The sequence below is a fragment of the Macrosteles quadrilineatus genome, unplaced genomic scaffold (genome assembly GCF_028750875.1).
Source record: "Macrosteles quadrilineatus isolate MER2022 unplaced genomic scaffold, UCM_ALF_1.0 Scaffold_6__1_contigs__length_79288215, whole genome shotgun sequence".
Classification (NCBI taxonomy): Eukaryota; Metazoa; Arthropoda; class Insecta; order Hemiptera; family Cicadellidae; genus Macrosteles; species Macrosteles quadrilineatus.
The window spans coordinates 57,773,887-57,791,767 of record NW_026542599.1 but is presented as its reverse complement, the minus strand read 5'-3'; positions in this window follow the sequence as shown (position 1 = coordinate 57,791,767).

Sequence of the window (17,881 nt, the reverse complement as noted above, 5' to 3'; positions counted from 1 at the left end):
AGAAGGAAGTACAACAAGAATTGGACCTGTGTTTGATGCATCAAACAAGGATGTAAACGGGTACTGTCTAAACTCTTCACTTGAATCAGGCCCCAACTTAATTGAACTAATTCCTAAAGTATTGACTAAATTCAGAAAACATACTTATGGTTTAACTTCAGACATAGAAAAGGCATTTTTACAAATTGTTATAGACCCTGAAGATCGAGACATGTTACGTTTCTTATGGTGGAAAGATGGGAAAGTAATCACTTATCGCCACACTAGAGTAGTATTCGGTCTTTCTTGTAGCCCTTTTTTGTTAGGTGCGGTCCTAAATCATCATTTTGACCATGTTTCAACTGATTTACAACCCATAGCTCAAAATTTAAAGGAATCTTTTTATGTCGACAACTGTTTGACTGGGGTTGATGATTTAAGTGACCAAAATAAATTAATCAGACAAGCAGAAAACGTATTAAAGCTTGGGGGTTTTAATCTGAGAGGATGGGTTGGCAATGGTTATTTTGAGTCTCCAGATCATGTAGTAAATGTTTTGGGTTTAAAGTGGTCCTGCAGAAGAGATGAATTCTATTGTAGTTCTTCACCCTTAAACTTAAAACCAACAAAACTCACTAAGCGAACATTATTGTCATGTGCTCAGAAGATTTTTGATCCTATTGGTTTTACATCACCCACTGGTTTAGTGCCTAAGATGATATTACAAAAGACTTGGACTTTGAAACTTAATTGGGATGATAAATTACCTGAAGACTTACAAGAAGAATATTATAAGTGGGCTGACCAACTTGAGTATTTGGAAAAGTGTACTATAAACCGTAGAATCATAGTTAATACTAGTAGTACATTACATGTATTTTGTGATGCAAGCAAGAACGCTTTTGGAAGTTGTATATTTTTAAGAACGGTAACTGACAAAGGTGTTCATGTAAGTCTCATTTTAGCAAAGGCAAGAGTTGCACCAGTGAAACAGATATCATTACCAAGACTTGAACTGATGGGAGCTGTAATTGGTGTAAGGCTGTGTTCTTTAGCATTGCAGTGTATCAACAGCCCTAACCTCCCTGTATTGTTTTGGTTGGATTCATCTGTAGCCCTTGCTTGGATTGCCAAACAGGGAAAGTGGTCAGTATTTATAGAGAATGGGGTAAAAGAAATTAACAAGTTCACTGTACCCTCTCAGTGGAGACATGTACCTGGTCCTGATAATCCTGCAGACATTCTCTCTAGGGGATGTACTCCAAAACAGCTATTTAAGTCACAGTGGTGGTGTGGACCTGAATGGCTTTATAAATCTCTTGAGGATTGGCCTTCAGATAAACCTGTGCCTTGTTCCCAAGAGATGGAAAAAGAAAAGAAGAGGTTGGTGACTACTATTTGCACGGTTCAAACATCTAACATTGCTGAATTGTTGGGTAACCGAATATCAAAATATTCAAAAATAGTGCGGACAGTTGCATGGATATTAAGACTGAGTCCTACGAATGACAGAAGAATAAAGTGTAACATTCAAGCAGATGAGTTTAAAAGAGCAGTTTCCCTGCAGAACTCAAATGTACTACACTGAGTGGAATCCAAAAATTCATAGATGATGATGGTATTATCCGACTAAAATCAAGAGTTTTAAGTGTAGAAGATAATCAAGAATTTGTTTATCCTGTTATCCTACCATCTCATCATATTGCAGTTGACAGGCTAATCGAACAGTATCATGTACAGAACAAGCACGCGGGTGTACAAGCCTTGTTAGTTATTCTACGAGAAAGAGTGTGGATACTAAAAGGACGTAAAACTGTTGGTAGGGTTATACACAAGTGTGTCACGTGTAAAAAGTTAGCAGCTAAATCACTACAAGTCCCTTTACCCCCACTGCCTGAAGAAAGAACAAACATATCAAACTGTTTTCAAACAACAGGGGTAGATCTTGCTGGTCCGTTGTATTGCAAAGATGGTAGCAAAAGTTGGGTGGTTATATTTACCTGTGCAGTTTATCGAGCAGTTCATCTAGAGCTAGTAACATCTTTAAGCACCGAAACCTTTGTTCTTGTTCTTAGAAGATTTATTGCAAGAAGAGGAAGAGTTGAAGTACCGGTAATGTATTCTGACAACGGAACAAATTTTGTTGGTCTCGATAAACAGTTGAAAAAAATTGAACTGGTAGATTTATTCCTCTAAAAACATGTAGTTTGCGAAAGCCTTCGCAAAGGGGGGAGTGTGTTAGAAAATGTTAAAAGTTGTTTCTTTTCTACTGGCTCAATCATGTCACATGTTATAATTCATATGGTTATTTTAATATTGTTACTCTTGTAAACAAACAAGAGTTAGCCTAGTTTGAATTTAAATAAGAAAATAAAAGCTTGTGTTACAAAAGTGGTTTTTTTTTTTTTTTTTTTTTTATTTACTTTACAATCTGTTCTATTATATATTGAACAATAAGTAAATACTATGTAATACGAAATTGACTTTGGAACATTAAAAATAGCTGTTGAGCACTCTCAACAACAAATTTTTCAATAAAAACACTTTACAAAAATCTGTGGGGCAGGTCGAGAATTGATGGCCTCTTAAGTCTGTAAATTGTATCCACGTTGTTTAATAAGTTAAGAGCTAAATGATTTTGATGAGATTCCAATTTCGTAATATATCGTTCAAAAGTGGTTTTAATATTATAATTATTTATGAGAAAATCACTTATTTGATTGGCAAGTTTTTACACAAAGGTTTCCTCTGGCACATCCCTTTCCCCCATTGTACTTAACGATTTAAGTATAATTTTAAAGCTTATGATCTAGAGAAGACTAAAAGCAAACTAAACACAAATAACAACAAGAACTACAAATGGTAACTAAAAAGGTAATTTCATTTAGGGCTTCACCCTACCCCGCTTAGCCCAGTCAAAATTAGTTGGAACAAATTAGTGGCCTAAGCAAGACTATATACTAATCGTTAGTAAAAAATATTAAAGGGTAGCTTATTAAATTACAGTACCGGTTATTTGTTTTGAAGTTTTAAAATCTATTAAAATGTGCAATTTGCAAACGGGATAAAACTCTTATTGTAAAATGAACATCCCTTTAGTAAGTAAACACGGGAGCTAACAAATACCCTTTACTTAGAAAATGCAAATACCACTGACTTGATAATATCTGACAAAATACAAGACCTAGAATTATTAAATTTTGCATAGGACATCCCCGATGGTGTAGATGTACAAAGACGGGTTTTACAAAATTCTAAATTTGAGGAGGGGAAGCTATTTCCGATGAAATTCGACTAAGCCTTTATTATGTAGGTCCACTTTAAGGTTGGCAGGTTCTTGAAGAATGTTGTGAGCCCAATAATGACCATTGACCACCCCCGGCATCGTGTCCAGGGGGGGGGGGGGCTCCCGTCTAAGACAGGTATAGCGCCGTGGTTTTGGAAGGGGGAAATATTTATCGTTATAGGCTAAGTATTGATGTGTCTACTTGATTGATCGATACTTAATTGAACGTTGGTATCGGTAGTGAATCGATTATCAAAAGTCGATTCCGATACCGATACCCGGCCCGCGCGATTGGAAAATGACTGCTATTGCCACGATCGCGCGAGACGACGATGTTGTTTCCATGACCACGGAAGACACAAAGTGACGTGATGTGTACTGTGTAATTTCGCGCGAAGCGTTGCGGCCACTAGCGTAAAGCGAGCCTTTCAAGACCGGAAAATGCCGCGCTTCTGCGCATGCGCTAGTAACTGGTGGCGTAGCAGCAGCTATTTCAGAAAGTCACGGTCACTAACCCACTAACTAGCGTCGTTGTCGTAGTATTTATCTTGACTGCACTGCAACTGCAACTAGTTCCTCATAATTATTATTCATATCGTTTGTTATTCTTTATGTTATGATCGAGTTATGTCTGAGTTGAAGTTGGGGTTAATGTTATCAGACAACATCCTACTTCTGACAACCTACAGATCACCTAGCACAAAAACCGCAGACTTTCTGGAAAAACTCGACTACTCTTTGCAACAGCTCATAAAAAGGAAAACAAACATACTAATCATAGGAGATACAAATCTTGATATAACTAAAACTCAAAATCCGAAATAATTGATCTTTCGAACCTCCTCAGTGAACATGGATGCTATATCTACAACATACCGCAAACAAGAACCACAGCTACAACATCCACCAGCATAGACGGCTGCTATACAAATTTAGAACAAAATAGAATAAAAGTTTCAGCTCTCAAAAACCCAATATCAGATCACCACACAATTGTATGCGATATATTAGATAAAATATCAATTCAAGGCCCCCTGTACAAAAGTAGTAGAAAATACACCGACCATAATCTGGAGGAAATGAAGAGCCTACTAAAACAGATCGACTGGACACCCGTTTATACCCAAAACCAAATTGACAACAAATACAATGAATTCCTGAAAACCCTGCTAATTAACCTTGACCAAGCTATCCCCAAGACCGTCAGAAAAATACAATACAGGAAAAACACCATATTCTGGAACGAAGACACTATCTCAAAAAGAAAACAACTGCAATCTGCGCAGAACAGATATGAACAGAGTGGCGGTACTCAAGATAAAGAAAATTATTATAAGATAAAAAAAGAATACGACCAACTCATTAGATCACAGCGCACAAAACACACAATAAATAAAATTGAAAAATCAGACAACAAAACCATAAGGAAATATGGAGAACCATAAACGCAGAAAGGGTGAAGACAGTTAGAAACCAAACCAACATAACCCTACTACATGACAACAGGAAAATCACAAACCCAACTGAAGTTACAAGTATTTTAAATGATTTCTTTATAAACCCAATAGAAGAACTAAATCAGAACAAAGTAAACTGCACTACAGATATTGAACAAATCGAAAACACAACCAATACACCATCTCTTTCAAAATTTAAATGCATATCAGAAGATAAACTAAAGAAACTTTTTACCCATATCAAGTCCAACAATGCTGCGGGCTACGATGAAATCACAGGATGCCTTGCCGTCAGACCGTCACCGCTCTTTTTTCGTCTGTCTAGAAACGGGACAGCGGAATTTGAAATCGGAACGACGCTTCCCCCACTACTGCGCTGTGCCGAACGCTTCCGAATCTTACCGAGCAGTGCCGAACTTAAACGTCAAATTCGATGCTATCTGTCGCGTGGTCGCGTGGTGTCAACTGTCAACACAATGAATGTGTGCCAATTTTGCGATAAGACTTTTGTGAATAGGTGGGTTTTAAATAGACACCTTCGTGAAGTTCACGAATTAATTGAGGAGGAGAAGGATGTACCAAGAAATACCATTTGCAGCATATGCAACAGCTCATTTAGAAGAGCAGAGATAGAGACACATTTTGCAGATCTGCACAAAATTCAACTTGTCAAGTCAGTTCTTAGTTTTTCTAGTGCGTCAGATTTCTACACTTGGAAAAGCAAGACGGAGGAAAAGGAAAATGTGTTGTTCACAAAACAAACAGGACAGAGGATTCTATCTGGTAAGAAGAGAATTTATTTTAAGTGCAATAGATCGGGAAACTTTGAACCTAAGCCTATTTCCGGCAAAAGAAAAAGGGAAACAAAGATACAGGGTTCCTGCAAAATAAATGGTTTCTGTCCTTCCTCAATAAAGGCAACGTTTTTTGAAAATGGAAATGTCGAAGTAGAGTACTGTGAGACTCATGTAGGCCACACTTTTGACCTAGCTCACAAACCATTGACCTTTGATGAACGTCAAGATATCGCCGGAAAAATATCAAATAAAATTCCTTTTGGCACAATACTTGAAGAAGTTCGGTCAACTTTGCAACCAAACTCGCTAAAAAGAATACATTTACTGACGAAACAAGATCTGTATAACATTGAAAAAGAATTCGGTCTTAATGAGACTATGCGTCATTCGAACGATGCCATTAGTGTCGAAGCATGGGTACAAGGCCAAAAGGGTGAAAATGACTGTGTTTTGTTATATAAACCACAAGGGGTTGATGAAACTGCCACATTCGCCAAGAATGATTTCGCTCTTGCAATAATGACTGAGGCACAAGGAGAACTTTTGAAAAAGTTTGGTTCAGACTGTATTTGTATAGACAGTACTCACGGTTTGGGCGCTTATGATTTTGAAGTGGTAACCGTTATGGTAATTGACAATATGAGACAAGGATTTCCGTGTGCATTTTTTATCACAAACAGAACAGATAAATCTGCTGTGAGTGAATTTCTTTCAGCAATCCGAGAGAAAGTTGGAATGATAAATCCTAATGCGTTCATGTCAGACATGGCTGAATCATTTTATAACGCGTGGAAAGAAGTAATGGGCCCAGTTGATAACAGACTTTATTGTACATGGCATGTCGACCGTGCATGGCAAAAGAATCTGTCAAAGATAAAAGATTGTGATAAAAGACAAGCAGTATACAAGAAGTTAAGAGTTCTGCTGGAAGAAACAGATCCGAATGCATTCTTGGCAATGCTGGGACCAGTTATTGACGAACTTCGCAGCGACCAAGCCACCGAAGAATATGGTGATTACTTCAAGGAACATTACGGGTCAAACTACCATTCATGGGCATACTGTTTTCGAGTAAATGTAGGAATTAACACTAACATGCATCTGGAAAGTATGCATAAAACAATAAAGCATTTTATATTGGAAGGAAAAACTGTCAATCGACTTGATAAAGCGATAAGTGCAATTATGCAACTCATTAGGCAGAAACTCTTTGACAGATTACTAATAATTGAAAAGGGAAAACTAACATCAAAAATAAAAATTCTCAGAAACCGTCACAAAAGTTCTTTGTCCATGAACCCAGACTTAATTGTTAAGTCCGAAACTTTAGAAAATTCGTGGAACGTGGCGTCATCAAATTCTGCAGAAATGTACACGATTTGTCAGATAAAAGAAGAATGTCCATGTAGCATTATTTGCAAGCAGTGTACAGCATGCATACACAAGTTCACATGCACATGCATTGATGCATGCATTAAATCTAACATGTGTAAACATGTGCACCTACTATGTCGGAAATTGATGTCGGAAGATCAAGGTGAAGCCTTTAATCAAGAAGCCCTTAACCAAGATCAAGTCAAAAGTTTGGAAGAAAGAAAATCAATATTGGCAGAAGTCTCAACTAAAACTGTTCTGCCCACAAGAGTGAGACCTACTGACAAACTTCTACTAAGGCAACGTGTTGAGTCAATTTTAAATAAAATTGACAACCCGGAGAGTTTAAAAGTAGCTGATCAATGCCTGAAAAACCTAGATGCAAAGTTGACATCGATAAAACAAAGGAATATTGCTTTAAAAGTAAGAACCAAGACCAAAAAGATAAAAATCGAGCCTCAAAGGCGTTTTTTTTCAACCAAAAACAAAAAGAAAAAAGGGTTGAAAGCAACTTCCCGGCCTACACGAGAAGAATCTCAGCACATTGCTTTAACAGCATTGTTGCTCAGTACAGGGGTTGAACCTTCAACTCCATGAGTTGCTTAACCAGGTACGGTAGGCTAAGATCAATATTAAGACTAGTTTATTTAATCCATAACTTTAAACAGTAATACATTATTGTATTAACTGTAGTCTTATTATTAATAATACATTTTTCCCCCAATTTTTATTTAATTTATATAAATGTCATCATATTTACTTATCATTTAATTTAAAACAGATTGTAAATAAAACCAATAAAACTTTGTAAAAGAAATATATTTAATAATTTTTAATCATTAGGTAATAATCAACCATCAATTATAAATTAAATGAAATAGTAACAGCTGACACATTCTTATTTTCTAAGTTAAAGTTCTTGTACTTCAAATTTTTTTACTTGCCTTGAATTTTCATAATTTGAGTATTTACTTAAACAGAATTGAATAAGCATGAGTATTTACTTGTACTTCTAAAAAGCCTTTCCAATAAAGTATATACCCTCAGAAACCTATAAATTTGGTGTGAATAACCACCAGCAAATACTTGCCTAAAGAGTAAATACTTGTTTTTCAACTAGTTATCAGTAACCCATGCTTGTTTAAGTTAACTTGTTGATAAATGCATGTAACACATTCAGTATGGTGTAATACACTTATTTAAATTATGTATGACACTAGTGATTTCCGCAAAATAATGCTTGGGTTGAAGATGGAACCTTTGTGGTATTCCTTCGTTATGTTCAAGCTATTTGTTAATGAAAATCCATCCACAAGTCTCAATAATGCAAAACCTTCACATTTTACATGTTTAAATGAAGGCCTTAAATAATACCTTCAATAATATATGTATATATTTATCATATATAGCCTATAATATATATATATACTTGTACTGTATAACGTTTACTTTAAAATGGAGTACATACTTGCAAGTATACCCTCATATCCGATAGATCAGTATACCACCTCATTTAGGAAGTAGTACCTGGGGACCAAGCTTTGCTCGGGGAAAATCATTAGTTTACTCTGAAAACAGTTTAGTATTGCAGATACATTAATCCACTCCCAAACTCCACACTGCTTACCTTTACTACTTCCTTCGCCACTCCCTATGTTGTGGACCTGTTTGCCCTCATTTTAGATTTGCAGATCTATAAATGCCACAGACAGTTCCCACACTCTGCACTGCTAGCCTTACTACTTCCTTCACCATTTCCTACGTTATGGACCTGTTTTCCTCCCTTCTCATAGCATTTTAGGATTGTAGATACCCTAATCTAATCCCCATTAACAGTTCCTACACTCCAGACTGCTCACCTTTACTACTCCCTTCACCACTTCCTACGTCGCAGACCTGTTTCCCTCCCTTCCCATAGCATTTGAGGATTGCAGATACCTTAATCTAATCGTCATAAACAGTTCCCACACTCCACACTGCTAGCCTTTACTATTATTGATAAAAAAAGTCCTCCTACAATGTATCCAGTAATCTTCAGTATCATCTTTGCTCAATAGTAACAACTGATGTTTTTCCTTTTGTACTGTATTTTGTAATTGCTAGTATACTGTGGATAGACTACTAACAAGTCTTTTGTTTACTTTTTCCTTGTTATTCAATTCAACTAACATGGTTACTTAGCAACCCATAAGACTTTCAGTTTCATTTTTCTACGTAATTAGAATTTTGTTGGCAGTTCTAACTGCAATAAACTCGTTTTTAGACCAAAAATAAACTATTTACAACATTTGAAGACAATCGTCGGAGCCGTTTTCGAGATCTTGGTGCAAGCATACATACATACAAGCAAACATTGCTCGTATTAGAGTATAGGATTTACTTGCAAGTAAAGAGTCGCTTTTATTCACAAGAGATTACCTGAACGATGAATACTTGCAAGTATTTACTCGCAAGTAAATACTTGCTGTACTTTTATTCACTCGGCCCAGTGGTATGCTAGTGAAATCTTTTACTGAAATAAAAGTTTTTGAACTTGAACACACACACTGACATCCCAGATATTTTCACAGAGAACCTACAAACATAAACGTAGACCCATGTTGAGTAACTTGTGACACTGACAAACAAACAAAATAAACAAGTAGGCCTATAGAAAATTCACAATAAGATATTTCTCATTTAAAATAGCCTAATTTTTATGTTCATTTTGTTGTTACAGTTTCCAAGATGAAGAAAATGTTGTAAATAAATGTAAATATTATTTGTGTGTGTTAGTGTGTAATATAATATGTGTTAAATTGTCGCTTTTGAAGAAGAATTTATTTTGAAGACGAAGACCAGGAATTTTAACACGAGGTATGTTACTAGTTTTAAAATGTTCACAGCTGAAAATAGGCCTACCTGTAAGCTATAATTTAGAATGACATGGAATTAAACTTTTTCTTTCTATACTTTTATTATTTAAACAGTGTAAACAACAAGTAATAATAGTTAGGATTTTTATGTAATTCATCTTTATTTGGACTTATATAGCTATTTGTAATTTTTAATAATTATTCTAGAAATAATTTTCAATTAACATATTTAGACTTATATTTAACATTAAACGGCTACTGTACTTTGTTCCCGCGTAATTTAAAACAAGCTCGGTGATGACAGAAGCAGAAACCCGCGGTCAGATGTTTAGTTCGGATTTCAATTCCGCTGTCCCGTTTCTAGACAGACGAAAAAAAGGCGGTGACGGTCTGACGGCAAGGTCTCGTTGAAATCACGGGAAAGCTGCTTAGGTACTGCAGAGAAGAAGTAACGGAACCTTTACTCCATATAATCAACACCTCACTCAACAAAAATCAAATACCTAAAAACTTAAAAATATCTAAGATCCACCCAAAATTTAAAAAAGGAGACAAAGAAAATCCTGGAAACTATAGGCCCATATCTAACTTACCAACAATATCCAAACTATTAGAAAGAGAAATATACGACCAAATCATTAATCACCTAGAAACAAACAACCTACTCACAAACTGTCAACATGGCTTCCGGAAGAAACGAGGAACAAATACCGCAATTGCAGAACTCTGCGAAGACATAACAAGTATTTGGGAAGACAGAAAAAATGCATCGGGACTTTTCTTAGACCTTCAAAAAGCGTTCGACTCATTGGACTGGGATATACTTCTACAAAAGCTAAAAAAAGTACGTATTGAAGGAGAAGCATTGGCACTAATAAAGAACTATCTTGACCATAGGTACCAATATGTTGAAATTAACCGATCAGCAAGTGAACAACATTATTATAACAACCAAATCACCACTCAAACAGAATACAAAAGGCATTCCTCAAGGCTCCATACTTGGCCCACTTTTCTTCCTGATATATATAAATGATGTACCGGAAAAATTATCAAAAGAATTCAAATGTATTCTATTTGCAGATGATACCACCATAATAATACCTACAGATAGAAATAAAAATAACCAACAACTCATAACCACAGCAGTAGAACAAGCAACAACAATATGCAACAACCTAAATTTAAAATTTAATACCAGTAAAACTACACACATTAATTTCAAACCAAGCAACAACCTAGAAGATCAAAGCGACTGGACCAACATCAGTATCACAACGCAAGAAACCACTAAATTCCTGGGAATAATTGTTGATAAAAATTTATCCTGGCAGCAACACATCGAACATCTGTGTAAAAAACTGGCCTCTGCACACTATGGCATCAAACGAATTCGCACCATAACCGACGAAGAAACCTCCAGAATAGCCTACTTCTCGCTTTTTGCTTCTCACCTGAGTTACGGAATTGCAACATGGGGATCATCATCTGCAAACAATATGGACAAACTACTTATCCTACAAAAGAAAGTACTACGGACGATATGCAGGACACACTATCTGGAACATTGTAGACCCCTATTCATCCAGCTCAAAATCCCCACCGTTTTCTCACAATACATCCTAGAAACCATAATCCTAGCAAAAAAATCCAATCCAACACTCCGGTCACATTATCATAATCACAACACCAGACACAAAAACAATATAAACCTGCCACAACACAGACTAAAAAAATTCAGCAACACCCCAACATACACAGGATCCAAATACATAAATCTTCTGCCAGAAAAAATTAAAAACATCTCAAATCATACCACATTTGTAAAGACACTAAAAAACTACCTTATAAACAAACCATATTACTCAACAAAGGAATACATACAAGAACACACTTATACACACCTACACTGGGCTAGCTGAAAGGCTGCCAAGAAGATGAAGAAGGAGAAATTTTGACGACTCCCCGATCTGAGGATTGTGGTGAAGAAAGAAGAGGTAAAAGGTAAAAGGTATTGATAGATTTTGATTGCTGCTGTGTTGCGGAGGTAATTTATTATCGATGATGTGCTCCTTCTTCAATGCGAAAATTCTGAGAAATACGAGTAATGGAAGACATCAATAACACTGGAGTACTTTGTAGTTTATGTGGAAAAGTTTATTTTTAGTTTATGGACGAGAAGTACAGAAGGATTCCAATTAATAAGCCAGCTATGTTCAACAAGGCAAGGCCAATAAAATAATTTGTTTTATTCACTAGCACTAGCGCTTTTGAATGGAAACCTAGTTTCTGAAAGCGCTAGTGAATAAAATAAATTATTATGTATTAGCGTTGTTGAACATTTACATTTTGTTATAAATTTCATTGTAAGCAAGATGCCAATAACGAATAATTCTCAAAAAGCTTAGACCATTAAAAATGAAATGAGAATTGGGATCTTCTCTTTTGGAAAACATGTTTGGGTACGGTACAATTGAAGATAGATGAATAGATGATAACGGTAACGTAGCCCACCCAAGTTACTTAAAATTTGTTTTATAAAATAAAGGAGGTGCCAGAGGTTACAGTAAGTAAAGGAACACATACATAAACATAATCTGTAAAATTCTTCATTCAGTTACAGTAATTAAATGGTTTGGAGTTAAGCGCGGGAGAACCGTTCAGTTTCAAGTAGATTGTTGCAAGAGTTGCAGTGAAGATACTAGTGTGATTTTCTGAAACAGCTGTTACAAGTGCTACGAATAACGCTTACTTGCGCATGCGCAGACGCGCGGCATTTTCCGGTCTTGAAAGGCTCGCGTCGTAAAGGCCCCCCGATGCACGTAACGATCGGCCGGGCGGCCCGGCCTGAACAGTCCATATGCCGGTCAGCCGATCATTACGTGTATGGGGTCGTCGTCCGGCCAAACCCCCGCCTTCAGGCCGATCGGTATGTGCGGCTGTGTGGTGTTGGCGCGCCGCCAGGCGTCAGTGTCGTAGAGTGTTTTGTATTGTTCAGTGACAGTGCATATAGTGTAGATAGAGTAATCAATAATTTTAATTTTAAGGGTAAGTAAATCGTGTTTCCAATCTTTGTGATACAGTCTATAAATTCTTCCAATAAATTGACATAGGTTAGGTTGGTGCTTTTCTGTTAAGCAATTCTTTATGCCACAACCTCCTTCCACTTCTCTTCCTACTTTTATTCCTTTTCTGCAGTTCTTCCAAAATCGCAGCATACGCCATCACCTCCTCGCTCCTCCATTTGAGACGACATGTCACCACGCTGTCGACACTGCTGACAGCACTACAGCACAGCCACACACTACAACACTGTTCACAATGATACAATGATTTTATTCGGCCAATCAACAATTCACAGCTGTCAGTGGCGTCATTCCACCAAATCTTTGGGGGGGGGGCAAACACCGGGGGGCATGGGGGGTATGGAATACCCCCCAGCAAACAAGGGGGGTCCCCCCTCGGAAAATTTTGCAGTTTTGAAACAAAAAAAGAGGGGTTAAAGCTTATTTTAATTGTTAAAAGCACTTCAAATAAAAAAAAATTATGAGTAAAATTGATTTAAATTTAGGCAGAAAGTTAATGAAACTAAGAATTATTGACAACAGACAGAAACACAACAATTTTATGTTGGTAAGTTAGTCATCTAAGAAACGTGATCAATAGTTCCATGATGTATTAATATTATGTTTGTTATTATAGATTCATGACCAATTTCTCTTGTACAACATTTAGCAATGAATACGGTATGTTCATAGCCTATAGTTTATAAACAGTTTATTTTAGTTTTTAAATAAAATACAAGTATTTAAGAACTTAAAAGCAAATCAAATTTTATCACCAATAAAATCATTTGACACAAAAGAACAAAAGGCTATTTAACTATATTAAATTCGTAGTCTACAATGTTCAAAATAAATTACGTAAAATGTATACACATGTAGTTTTAATGCTTGAATAATTCATAAAAGTAAATGACAAAGCAATATGCTTCCAAAAAATCTGAATTTTTATGTATTTATATAAACTAGAAGTAAGTGGTTTATCGTACAGCACCAAACAGAAAAAGTAAATGAATAACAAAACTACTAATTTATGTAAACTCAAAATTTGCTATCTAAGACAATAAAACAATAATAATTTTTGTTTCAAATTACTGTACAAGAATATAGGTACAGATTTTTGTCTGCTGTGCTTTTTAGGATTTGACAGGATAAAATATTTGTATATTGGCTAGTACAGCATATTTTTTCTCTAGCCAAGGATCCAGGGGGGGGCAAATGCCCCCCCCCCAAATGACGCCCCTGCAGCTGGTTGTAAGTTATAATCATGGTGAAATGAAAGAAAATACATAGGTGAGCTATTCCCGTAATCCCGTCATATACTGACGTCACCGAGATTGCAAACAAAAAAAAACACCTGATTGGTTTGCCATATAAGTACATATTTGTTTTGATTTGATTGTTATTATAATTTTTCTAAATGGTAAAATCGTTTTGCAACCTGAGTGACGTCATCTTATGACGGGAATAGCACACCTATGTATTTTCCTTCCACCATGAGTTGTAATCGTATATATTTCGTTATTATTATTAATCTATTAGCATTATAGTTCGGCCGCTTAGAAAGCGACCTCCTCCAGCATTGGTTTAGCATTAGCGCGCAGGTCGTTTTCTAAGCGGCCGAACTATAGCATTGAGTATACACGTACTCAGTAGTAGGCCTATACGAGTATGCTCAACGGCATTAGGTAGGATGCTGAATTTTTATTTCAGGATTAGTGTTGCCTACAGTATTATTTTGAGGCTTCTGATTGGCTGAGGGAACATCATTACCGCGACGATACGGTTGATGCCATCGGCCTCGGTGGTGTATTGGATAGAGTGCTGGGCTGATGATCCGAAGGACCCGGGTTCGAATCCCACCCGTAGCATTATTTTTTTGAATTGGATTTTTTTCATTATCAACAAGTTTGGTTAGGTTATGACGGTTTAATTTTATAATTAAAATATTACGAAATTGAATTTGACCCATTTATAGTTTTATTTTATGAACAGATTTTTTTTCGGTTAAACCTTCATTTGATTTTTCATTATAAGCAAGTCTGGTTAGTTTGGTTAGGTTATGATAGTTTAATTTTAGAATAAAACAATTGTAAAATAGGATTTGAGGCATTTATAATTTTATTTTATGAACAGAACTATTTTTTCGATTAATAAACCTTCATTAGATTTTTTCATTGTTAGCACGTTTGGTTGGTCAGGTTAGGTTATGACGGTTTAATTTAAAAAATATATATAAAAAAATGAATTTGAGGCATTTATAATTTTATTCTATGAACAAAAATAATTTTTCAATTACTAAACCTTCGTTATAGTCAATCAGAAGCCTCTAAATGACGCTGTTGGCAAAATTAATCCTGAAAAACAAATTGTGCAGGTAGGATAACAGTTCTTGTCAGAAATCATGCCAACAGCTGTTTCTATCTTTTTTTATTATTGATGAGTCAGACGTCAGACTCAGCTGTTTCCTCAGCTCAGAGGAGTGAGTCAGTCAGCCTGATTAGATTAACATCTGACTGAACCAGGAACAGCTGTGACTCATAATTCCTTATGAATGAATGAACAAAAATAAAATAAGTAAAATGTTGTTGTCGTTATGTCAATGTCGTTAGTCGTTGTCTTCTGAAGTTAAATGTCAAGTGTTGTGTGTCAAGTGTGTGTGAACTTTAAATGGTTTTTATGAATTAGTTTTGTACACTCATATAATCCAAATTAGTGTACATTTATCTAGGTGTCTGGAAGACGCTACTGATTGCTACCATCATGGCAAGTACACAAATCTAAGTTTTGTCAATGGTATTGTGTTAAATTTTGGTTAGGCTAAGCCTACCCTAACCTATGAAGTAATTTACTTCCTAGTTGAAGAAAATCTGTCGTTTATTTGAATTCTTATATCAACTAAATAATTGCCAGACCAAGTAGGCTATGAGGTTTACGGTTACCAAGTTTAGGTATTCAATTAAAGGCCTGCCTACTTGGCCCATAAAGATTGTAGTCAATAGGAATTAGCCTAACTTAATTTAAACCACCAAATTAAGCTATGTGACGCCAGTCACCCAAGCACCAAGGAGGATACAGTTCGATTCCCAGAGAATCTGTGATATTAGGCCTATCAAAGCATTTTCTTAAGGTTAAGGTATTTTATAGCCTACTTAGCCTACTTTTCTTGGGTACACTTCCATATTTGTTGGCACAAACAACCGAATGAAAATATCGATTGATATATCGATTATTCGATATATCATTTGGTTAGTTAGGTAAGGTTAACCTAACCTAACTAACCAAACGATATATCGAATTGGCTGCACTTTACTTGACGTCCTACACTCATTCGATTGTTTTTTCGTTTCGATATTTTCATTCGATTGTTTTGTTTGATATATCGTTTAGTGATCGTTTGGTTAGTTAGGTTAGGTTAACCTTAACTAACCAAACGATATATCGAATGAAGATATCGATTAATCGATAGGTATATCGATCAATATTTTCATTCGAATGAGTGTAGGACGTCAAGTAAAGTGCAGCCTATCGAATTAAACAGTCGAATAATCAATATTACTCATTCGGTTGTTTGTGCCAACAGATAACTAATGGAAGTGTACCCCTTTTCTTAACTTAGATATTTAGAATAAAAATGGAAAAACCATGAGTTTTCGGTAAACTATTCCGTATAGCCTAGGTGCCTCCAAACAAATTTTTAATTTTGATATCTTACTTTATAGTTTTTTACCTCCTGAATCCAAATATACCATTATTTTTCACAGCTGATGAACATTTCTCAAGATATCGCCGTAATAACCTAATATACAAAATTACAACAAACAAGGTAGGATGGATGACATTACAAGTGGAATGAACTATGGGTTAAGTAAACCAACCTGATTGTTTTCAATCATATTCAAGTAAAAAATGGAAGTGACAACTTTAATTAGCTAAAACTCTGATTCTGCAATATGAAAATCACCTAATTAAGTTACACTTTTCACTTTCTAAGACCGATAAGTTAATAATGTATTATTGCTACCAGTATTTTATCCTTATTTATGATTTATTAATTTATATTCCGACGTTTCAAAAATCAAATCAAAATCAAAATTTTATTGGGCCATTCAACATTTAAGTAGGTACCGGTAATAGGCTAGGTCACAAATTATAATCCTCTTGACGTACAATAGTCAGTCCATAATAATGAAATAAAAACATGCACAAACATCATGCAGAAAACACTAAAATATATATAAAAATAAGTAAAAAAGATTTATACCAAACACGGCATGCAAGAACAGGCTGCTATAAATCACTTTATTCAAGTCCAATCGTCATTGGTGAGAAATCTGCTTCGTTATACTCACTTAGGCTATAGAATGGGTTTTCTAAAAGCCAGTTTTTAATGATTCTGGCAAATTTTTGACTTGGCAGCCGTCTTACCTGAATTGGTATTCTATTATAAAATGTTTAGAAATTACATAATAAAATGGTGCTATTCTAACATAACCTAACCGAACCAAACCTCTAGAATGTGTAAACTGCTTGTCTGAGTAAGAATAGTTAGGTAGCCTAATATGACCCTCGCTGGCAATCAAATTATGCATAAGTTAGCTCAAACAACTGTACATGAATAGTTTGGCTAAGTTAAAGGTCCAGAATGCTACGTTTGATTGGTGACCAAATTTTCCAAATTTTGACATCTTATAATGTAATTACAATTTATTTACAGGTTTATCACTGGCAATCTCACAATGTCAAGCTCTCAGGAGTTGACGATATGGTTCTTCTGTCAACTGTTACAGACGACGCAATCGTTGACAACCTCAAGAAGCGATATATGGACGATTATATATTTGTATCCTTGTGTTTATACCTTTTAATTTTAATTTTGTTCAAATGGTTTGGATTATCTTGTTTAGTATTATTAGGCTACTTAACTTGGGTCATTCTTTACAGCTGGAAATCATTACTGAACAGGTACCCGGGAAAAATTTATATGTTTGTCCATGTAGTACTTTTTAAAATTTACTGCAGCCTAAGGGAAGTGGTCTGAACTGAAAAAAATGTTTAGTCCTAAGCTACC